The sequence below is a fragment of the Hypanus sabinus genome, chromosome 13, assembly GCF_030144855.1.
Source record: "Hypanus sabinus isolate sHypSab1 chromosome 13, sHypSab1.hap1, whole genome shotgun sequence".
Classification (NCBI taxonomy): domain Eukaryota; kingdom Metazoa; phylum Chordata; class Chondrichthyes; order Myliobatiformes; family Dasyatidae; genus Hypanus; species Hypanus sabinus.
Genome location: NC_082718.1, coordinates 35,285,155 through 35,295,577, shown reverse-complemented (window position 1 = coordinate 35,295,577; position 10,423 = coordinate 35,285,155). Strand labels below are relative to the sequence as shown.

At 39.7% G+C, this 10,423-nt stretch overlaps 1 long non-coding RNA gene across 1 annotated transcript; it reads left to right on the top strand.

Moving 5' to 3' along the window:
• Window positions 1–228: 228 nt before the first annotated feature.
• LOC132403775 (uncharacterized) lies at window positions 229–9,937 on the top strand. The gene is made up of 3 exons (XR_009515341.1): window positions 229–438; window positions 645–928; window positions 2,070–9,937. It is a non-coding gene; the product is annotated as an uncharacterized LOC132403775 (long non-coding RNA).
• Window positions 9,938–10,423: the final 486 nt, after the last annotated feature.

Sequence of the window (10,423 nt, the reverse complement as noted above, 5' to 3'; positions counted from 1 at the left end):
TGACATTAGTTGGCCATCCTCGTCTCCTCGTCATTTTATTTATTTACTTATTTATTGGCTTACAGTGTGGAATAGGCCCTTCTGGCCCTTCAGACCATGTCACTTAGCAATCCCCTGATTTAATCATAGTCTAATAACAGGACAATATACAATGACCAATTAACCTACTAACCAGTACATCTTTGGACTGTGGGAGGAAACACATGCAGTTATTGGGAGAAGGTACAAACTCCCTGCAGGCAGCTGCAGGAATTGAACTTGGGTCACCAGTACTGTAAACTGTCGTGTTAACCACTACGCTACCATGCCGCCCTCAATGCAGGGATTACTTTTTGTTTTCTTTATTCTGGAGGAGCTATTGTAATTTTTCAATTTATACAGAAAGTTTATTTGATTGCAAGCAGAACTTGTGTTTTGTAACACTTTTTGCTCCATCAGGTTGGTATGTGGATTTGTTTGTTATGTCACTGTGTCATTCCATGACCATGATTTTTCTTACCATTGTTCTCTTTTGGGCCAATATCTTCCCCCTTTCCCTCTCATGTTCCCCATTCTGGCTTTTACCTCTTCTCACCTGCCTTCACTTCCTCCTGGTGCCTCTCCTCCTTCCCTTTTTCCTACAATCCACTCTGATCTCGTATCAGATTCCTTCTTCACCACAGCCTTTTCCTTTCCTACCTACCTGGCTTCACCTATCACCTTCTCGCTATCCTCCTTCCCCTTCCTCTCACCTCTTTATTCAGGCATCTTCCCCCTTCCATTCCCATCCTGAAGAAGAGCCTCAGTCCAAAACGTTGACTGTTTATAGATGCCGCCTGACCTGCTGAGTTCCTCCGGCATTGCGTGTGTTGCTTTGGATTTCCAGCATCTTGTGTTTATGTCGTGGAGAGATCCGTCATGAGCCTAACGCATGGCTGTGAATCAGGAAGTAAGTCCTTTTCTGGAAAACATCCAGCATCTCAGGTTACCTATGTAATATGACAGTCCATTCTGTCAACTTTACTGCCAACAATGACCCCCAGAATATTATCGATAGTGCAGAGGGGATGAGATTTTGTTTGTCACTGGAAATCATCATTGCTAGTGCCCACTACGAATATTGCTTGTCATTTGCCACTTTGAAGTCCATGTATTAACATTATTGGCAGTCAGGTGCAGATTACTTCTCCAATCTTGGCAATTTACTTGCCATTCGAATAAAGACAATTAAAAGCACACTGATGATATCTCCTCGTATGGTGACGAAATGTTTCTAATGTTTTGATGAAGGGAAGCTATTGATGAATGAACTGAAAGTACAGTACTGTGCAAAAGTCTTAGGCACGTATATATAGCTAGAGTGCATAAGACTTTTGATAGTAGTGCAATTTTGCTCGGGATTCCCAATTAACTATCCACTATCAAGGTATTCCCAATGATCTTGTGGACTGCAATATCCGACAGGAGCAACAATGTGAATCTTTTTGCCAAGCTGGAAATAGTTCTCTCCTTGATCTTCACTAATATAATTTTCACTCAGTCTCCTTAAAGATACATTTGTAAATCGTACTTTGATAACTGGATCACCTGACTCTAATCTTATTCTGCTTCTTAGACTGAATTTCAACTTGGTTGGTTTTGCTGGATTAAAACAATTGAATTGCAACAAGATTCAGAGCAAAGGTCTTCAGTATTAGAGTTAAGATATCATCTAGTCTCATGTTTTGCTCTATCCAGTGCATTCAGCATTTTTTTGAGAAGTGGAGTTAATCAATTTGTCTAAAGACTACCTTTTATGATAATGAAGATCTTAGGTGGAATCGAAGGTGAGTTGTTTGTTGGGAGTTTAGTCTACAGACAGTTGAAAATGCTTTGGACATACATTCTTACACTCAAATGTTGGGCCCTGCCTTCATTGGCAATGAGACTTTCATCGAAATTTCTTCTCCCATTTCCTGAATGGGTGCAGATGTTTAAAAGATACAATTTAATGTGCTAAAGTAAGTGGTAATAATTTTGACAAGGAAACAAACATCAGGAAAGTTCAATGTATGTTTACATTACATACCTTAAGATTTGTCTCCTCACAGGCAGCCACAAAACTAAGAAACCCAAAAGGACCCATTTTAAAAAAGCGTCGAACACCAATGTGTGGACAGAAAGAGAAAAACAACACATGGGACTACAGGAATAAAGATGAATATAAAAAGTTGAATATAAACTACTTGGCTACCAAAGAACATTTTAGGACTGGTTAAGTACACACAAGAATAAACAAAAGCAAAAATAGATGTGTAAAACCGAATTTCTGAGTTCAGCTTTTGGGCACTGAAAGGTTTCTAAAACGAAGTGGGCAGATAATTTGGATTCAGAGGGATAATATTTAGAAGGGAAGAGTGTGGCTGCATCATTTGGTACTGGGGTGTGTTATTTTTGGCCACCACAGGTGCTAATTCAGTTCTGATGTGTAAATGCATTTGTGGTATGAGTTGTGCCAAAGACTCAAGCAATATGATCATCGGCCATGTGCACACGTCCAACCACTGCCTATAGGAAGTGTGAAGAGAAGGCAGATGGTAACATCAATCAGTGTACAGCAGTGATTTGATACGAATGCTCCCATTTTAGAACACAACGCACCATGCAATGCCCTCACTTAACCTCGCACAGCTGAACACATGCTCAGAAGCAGGGTGGCAGAGGGGAAGAAGCTGTGTTATGTGTTATGTGCAGGCATTGTCAATTATATGATGAAGTTTGTTACCTTTACTGGCTGTTGTTACAGTCCCTTGAGTGCCTAGTGATTTCTAGTATTATAATTCTACTGCCCATTGTGCCACTGGCGTTTAAGGCAGCAATGAAGGTTCTCCATCTCTGCCCGTGTTCAGGGCTTTCTTCATCATGTGAATAGTTTGGTTTCCCCTATTATCAGTCATGCAATTCCCAAGTGGAAGCTCAGGAATACTGTCACACTTAGATGTAGAATGCTTCTGTATTGTTGATTCCACAACAGTTTTGTTCTACCAGTCAGGGTTTGTGGCCCTGAGCTGACCCCTCAAACCTGGAGGACCAGTGGACCACCCTTAGTCTGCCCTTTGACCTGTTTGGCATGGGTGACTCTACTAAGAGCCAAAGCGTAAAGCCCCGACTCCAGCCAGTATAGCTCTCCAGGTCAATCAGGCACGCAAGCCTCCAAACCCATCAGCAAGGCTGTGGTCCTCTGGGATGTAGTGTTCAAAGTGAGTATGATATTTTCTGATGAGGGAGGAACTGAAGGAAGTGTGGCTAACTTTAAAGATTTTTCTGAAATGCATCTGGATGAGGTGTCAGTTATGATAAATAGTCAGAGATGTGCATCAGCTGCAAGGTATGCAACATTTCTGAGTGTAAGTTAGGTAGAAGTGCTGACTGATACAGATAGTTGATAGGTGTGATGGTCCATCGAGTAATACTGTATCTGAGGTTGGCCATACAACTGATGGGATATTATATTTGAAGAGACATTTTCTGAACCTAACCTGGAAAGTGAGGACATTGGACTTCTTGTACCATGTCTTTAATGCTTCTGGATAAAGCATGATGCTCAACTTCCATGTCATTCATCAAGTTTCCAATGCAGCCCTGGAAAATCATGAGGACTGTACTCTTCCACATGATGCCATAGCTTCCCTGGGTGGAATACCTTCCACTATTTGTTGGTGCAGTTGAACCACATCTCCAACTTCAGCAATGAAACTTCTCAGTCCTGCTGACTAACCTAATTGACACTGGTCGCTTACAATCTTGGCTCCCTACCGAGGCCCACTCAACAGAGCAGTTGGTGCTGGCCGCAAATATGTAACTTAGCAGGCAACATGAAATTAGAGTGATGCCTGATTTAGAGGCAACTGGTAAGTTATTTTTATAACGCAATCCCTGTTCTCTTTTCTGGGGCTATCCAATTTAACCAGCTGTGGCTATTTGAAGAGATGTGAGATGCTGGGTCTAGTTTTACTAAAGTTATGAAGATTAAGTGGAGATTCAGCAGATGTTCTAAATTAAAACAGAATTTTGTTGGAACATGACCACTTCCTTTGATTAGAATTTCAACACTGAAAGATCATCAGTTTGTATCATCATCAAGCATTTATGGCAGGTGCTAAGGAAAAACTGGATTGGCAACACAGCGGCTATATTTCATTAGGGGTTTCAGGAGATTTGGTGGGTCACTTAAAACACTCACAAATTTCTACAGATGTCCTGTGGAGAGCATTCTAAATGGCTGCATCACTGTGCAGTTGTGTGGGGGTGGGGGATGGCTACTGCACAGGATCAGAATAAGCTGCAGACTGTTGCAAAATTAGTCAGTTCCAACATGGGCACTAGCCTCTGTAGTATCCAAGGCAACTTCACAGAGCGATTCCTCAACAAAGCAACATCCATTGTTAAGGATGTCCACCACCCAGGACATGCCTTTTTCTTATTGTTACTGTCGAGAAGGAGGTACAGAAGCCTGAAGGCACATACTCAGCAATTCAGGAACAGCTTCTGCCATCGGATTTCTGAATGGACATTGAACCCATGAACACTATCTCACTACTTTTTTTAAGTTCCTGTTTTTTGCATTACTTATTTAATGTAACTATGATATGTATGTGTGTATATATGTGTGTGTGTATATATATATATATATATATATATACACACACACACATACAGTATATCATAGTTACATATATGTATATTTACTGTAATTCTGCTTTTTAAAATATTATCATTGTACTGCAGCCGCAAAGCTAACAAATTCCATGACATAGGCTGATGGTATTAAACCTGATTCTGATTACTGCTCAGTGGAGCATTTTGCTACAATGATAGGTTAGAGTAGGATTAATTGTATTTGATGAAGTTCACATGATGCTGTTCCAATATATCCCTTAGATAATTTCCACACAGGGTTCTTGCATAAGAAGGGCCAGAGTCGCCTTTAATTCCTGAGGAGACTGAGGTCCTTCAGAGTATGCAGGCCTCTCCTTCACATGTTCTACCATCTGTTGTTGCCAGTACAACATTCTATACTGTGCTATGCTGGGACAATGGCATCAACATGGGTGATGCTAACAGGCTCAATAAGCTGATTAGATAGGCTGGTTCTGTTATACGGGTCAAACTTGAGGCAGTGGTGGAACAAAGGACCCTGCAGAAAATCCTGGCATTTCTGGACAATGTTTCTCACCTTCTGCATGCAATCTTGGCTAAACAGAGGAGCACTTTTAGTAATAGACTAAGACAACTGCACTGCTCCAAAGAGCGTTATATGAGGTCATTCTTACCCTCGGCCATTAGTCTCTATAATGAGTCAACCTATATCCAGGGAAGTGATGACCCCCTCCTGTTAGACTGTTTGCGGTAACTTAATTTCTTTCTACTTCTCTTCTAATATTTATATCTGTGCACTTCTAATGCTATGGTGACACTGTAATTTCCTTTGGGATCAATAAACTATCTATCTTCTTCTTCATCCACAAACAGCTTAAAGGTAGTACTGAGAGTAATACTATCAAATTGAGTGAGTTGCTCACACTCATCAGTAGCACATGGAGATTGTAAGTTGTCGTCTTCTGCTGACTTCTTGAAAGTGAAATATTGCAGGTAATGATGAGAGGTGGAAATGTCGTCACATGAGAGGGCGAGGACAAATACCATTCATGTAACAACTGCAAACAAGTTTGCAAACTGTGAATACTTTTGAGGACTTCAAATGTTTTTGAATATCATAAACACTGAAAAATGATAAATCAATTTAACAAATTAAATCAAAAACAGCATATAAAGATTTTAATGATTATGAAAAAAGTGTTGTGTGTTTAATATTCAAGTAATATTTGAGTAATCTTGTATATATTGGTTAATTAAGCACTGTTGTTCATTTAAAAAAATAGTAACAGGTTATATATATAAATACGTGAATTGTATACATCGCCTGGCTACCGTGTGATTCGTGCATATCTCGTTTAAAGTAAACATGAAGTTAGACTCTCATTTCACACCCCTGTGTCTTCCTTTGAATTAGTTTAATGGTTTGAAGTTTCAAAATATAACAAAAAATATTCAAAGTCTTTCATGAACAATAATCTACATTAGAGCAAAATTTACCCTTTGCCCTCCCGGCCATTTCATATCATTCAAATGAATGTTCTCCCTGGTCTTAACTGTTACAGATTCAGTGAGAAGATTCTCCAGAGTTATTGCTGGGGAATTATCCAAGTGTGTGTTCTGCCACCAGGTTCCACGAAGAGCCCAGCATAGGAGCATTGTTGGCGTGGTTAGCCAGCAGGCTTGTGAACTATCACAAGATTCTGAAGTTCTTTACATCAAAGATCATAAATGCCAAAAGTTCAGCCTGGATCTTCTGGAATTTCTCTGAAGTTCAGGCCTTTGACAGACCTTCCCATGGAAGGATATAAACATCAGAACATCATTTTTAATTGCCAAACATGCTTTCTAACATTATCCAAGTCACATCCTGAGCCAGATATTAATAGGCTCATTCTTTCCTCCAGTGATTTAAGAACTTAATCTACACTCCTGTTTCTGTGCATTACTGAGTGAATGCTATGTGATAGAAAGCAAAGCCTTTTGGATGAATTGTTCAACGGATGACCCAGTTTGACGGTCTTGTAACAATCACTTGGCATTTAAGAAAAAAAGCAGAGCAGCTTTTAAACTGGAAAGGGAGCAGAAAATATTTACCAAGATGTCACCTGCACTTGCAAGCCCGAGTTAGAAGCTTGGGTTGCATAAACTTGGGCTTTATTCTGTGATACGTAGGGTGACCTGATCGATGTATGTAAGATCATAAGGGTCATAGGCAGAAATGAAGCACCTAGTCTTTTTCACAAAAGGAGGGAGAGAGGTTGCATAATCAAGAGGGTATGAGTTTGAGATCAGTGGAGAGAGACTTAAGCTGGGTATCAGTGACAAATTCAAATGGCTGGTGCATATTTGGAGAAGCTGTCAGAACCAGAGGTTGAAGGAGGGTACAGTAACAACATTTAATAGCAATCTACATGAGTACATGAATAGAAGAGGATTAGTGTTTTGGGGCAAATGCAGGTAGCTGGGACTACCTTGCTATGTAGCACAGTCAACTCTGATAATTTGGTCAAAGGGGCTATTTCCATGTTATATGCAGTAACTCTGACTCTTAATTGTGGTTTTAACACAGAATATTCAATGGTTGCTACTGAAAACAGGCTCAAAGTAAATTTCTTAGCAAAGTACGTAAATATCATCATATACTACCATCAGATCCATTTCCTTGCGGGCATTCATAGTAAATATAAAGACACAATGTAGAATCAATGAAAAACCGCACAAGACAGACAAACAACCAATGTGTGAAAGACACCAAACTATGCAAATACTAAAAGAAAAAGAAACAAACAAGATAAATAAATACCAAGAACATGGGATGAAGAGTACTTAAAAGTGAGTCAATAGGTCATGGAAACAGTTCAGTGTTGAGGTGAGTGAAGTTAACTCACCACTAGCTATCTGGCTACTTTTCATTCCTCCTGAGGCATGGAGCATCATGGTTTAAGTAAATTTGTTTTTTTTTCTTAACATATTAAAAAGTATCAAAATGCCCACTCTTTATAAGAATCGTAAAAAAACACTATGCGAAGTCCTACATCTGATGAAGATGTGAAAAATGACTACAAATCTCTTAGTGAGATATAGAGAAATGCTTCAGCTGATAAATAGTCCAGCTGAAAAATGTACTTGGTGTTAGTCCTTCAGGTGTTGTTGGACCTGTTGTATATTTACACTTTTTCTGTTCTCATTTCATGCAACTGATTGTATATAACTTTTAGATGAATGAATACTTACCAATTAATTGCTATGCCAGCCTTACATAATGTAACACCCTGGGAACTTGGTTTATAAATGAACAACCATATCTGTACTTCATGTCATTATAAAATTGCAAAAGCCAAAGGTGTATTAAAAAAAAATCAAAATCGCTCCAGTAGCCTTGGAATGCATGAGTTTCCTCCAGATGCTCCAGTTTCCTCCCACAATCCAAAAACATACCGGGTAGGTTAATCACAGGTTTATTATTAGTTATCCAAAGTACTGCTGCCACATAGCAACAAGTTTCATGGCATATGCCAGTGAAATGTCTTCTATAGATGTCTCATGGACAATATATTGACTAGCTGCATCACAGCCTGGTATGGAAACACTAATGCCTTGAATGGAAAATCGTACAAGTAGTTGATTTGGCCCCTTCCTTCACAGGTAAAGCTCTCCCAACCATTGAGCACATCTACATGAAACGCTGTCATTGGAAAGCAGGGTCCATCATTAGGGATCCCCACCACCCAGGTTATGCTTTCTCCTAACTTCTCACTACTACCATCAGGAAGAAGGTACAGGAGCCTCAGGACTCATGCTGTCTGATTCAAGAACAGTTATTACCCTTCACTCATTAAGCTCTTGAGGATAACTTCACTCAACTTCACTTGCCCCATCATCGAAATGTTCCCACAACCAGTGGAATCACTTTCAAGGTCTCTTCATCTCATGATCTGGTTTTTTATTGCTATTTATTTATACTTGTATTTGCACAGCTTGCTGTCTTCTGTACTCTGTCTGAATGCCCTAGTTGGGCAGTCCTTCATTAATTCTGTTATAATTACCATTCTATAGGTTTGCTGAGTGTGCCCACAAGAAAATGAATCTCAGGGTTGCATACTCAGCTTATATGTACTTTGATATTAAAATATACTTTGAACTTTGGCCTTTGATTCTGATTCTAAAAACGTAATTGAGAATAACAAGCTTAGTGGTTGATGCCTGTGTATTTTCATCAAGATTTCCATCATCTGCAGACTCCCTTGTGTTAATTAGCAAAACAGGGAAACACTTTATTCTAAGTCAACTTCCAACCTGAACTAACCATTTTCTTGTTAAATTTGAATTTCAAAGCAATATGGATGTTAATCCAATCAATATAACCAATGTGTGTTAAACAAGCAAAATGTCCTCCCCTGAATTCAAGTGCACCAATACCATCATCAACAACAAAGCCACTTTAAAGTAGAGAAGTAAAACTGAAATGCCATTTTACATAGAACATCATTTACTGCACAAAAAGCCTTGAGGCAAATTGTGGATTAATCCATACAGGATCAAATGGAGTAAATGTATAATTCAACCAACAAATAAAAGCACGTCTATTTAACCTCAATGAAATTTTGCATCATTAACAGCTTCAACTGGCCATATTGACATTGCAAATGAAGAACTATCAGATGAAGTACAATACTCAAACAACATTTATCAGACTAAGTCTATAATGTGCTGTTTAATGGTAAAATCACATTTTATGTTACAGAGCTGCTGTTTAATTAAATTTCCGCATTAAATAAGACACTTCAGTTGAATGGATGAACAATTTATTGCAAGTGCATATGATGCATGTGCTAAACTAAATCAAACATAACAGCACTAGTGGTTGATTCCAACACAGAAAGATTTTCTGGAGGGAAATATCGTGTTTATGTATTTTCAGTACAGAGAGGAGAGTGAGTGAGTGAGAGAGAGTCAGTCACAGAACTCTACAGTACAAAAAAATGCTCTCTGGTCCATCTAGTCCATGCCAGACTATCATTTTATATATATAGTGATGCTCTGGGGGGTGGGCGTGGTCGACAGCCCACCCCTGCATTTCTAATGACCAGTACTGTTTATTGCCTTTGTGTTAAAATACTTTTGTGGGATTATGGTGGGAAGCTCCAGTTCATTTATTGTTACATTTTAGCTTGGGTTATACAGTTATTTGCTTGTGTATTTGTGGGTCACCCTAATTGTAACCGATGTGTGTGATAGTCACCTCCCCCCGTCTGTGTGAGACTGGTGGGCTTCACTCTCCGGGTCATGGTGCCTGGTCTGTTTTGTGTTTGTCACAATAAAACAGTTGGGTTAAAGAGCTTCCTCGTCTGTTATTATGGACCAAATACTTGCCACTATATATATAGACAGAGAGAGAGGGGGAGAGGTGGAGGGAGGGAGAAGGAGAGAGAGGGAGACAGAGGGGGAGAGAGAGAGAAAGAGAGAGAGAGAGGTGAGAAGTATTGTCATGGGTGGGAGAGTGGAGATATGTTTCTGCCAAAGAAAGTGTACGTCACTCCTTCCCTCCTCTAGCTTGCAGGTCACCCCCTTAGGCAAGGTGTAGCACTTGCTTAACCCCTCCTTTCTCGATCAGGGCCATGTGAAGCCACAGGAACAAGTGGTGGATGGTCACATGAGTAGCAGGTGTACATCACAAGTCCTAGTTATGTGACCACTGATGCCAGGCAGGAAATCTATGAAGAGTATTCGTAATGGCTGGGGTCACCGTCTTCTAAAGCTACTGCCCAGAAGGCAATGGCAAACCACTTGTGTACAAAAATTTGCC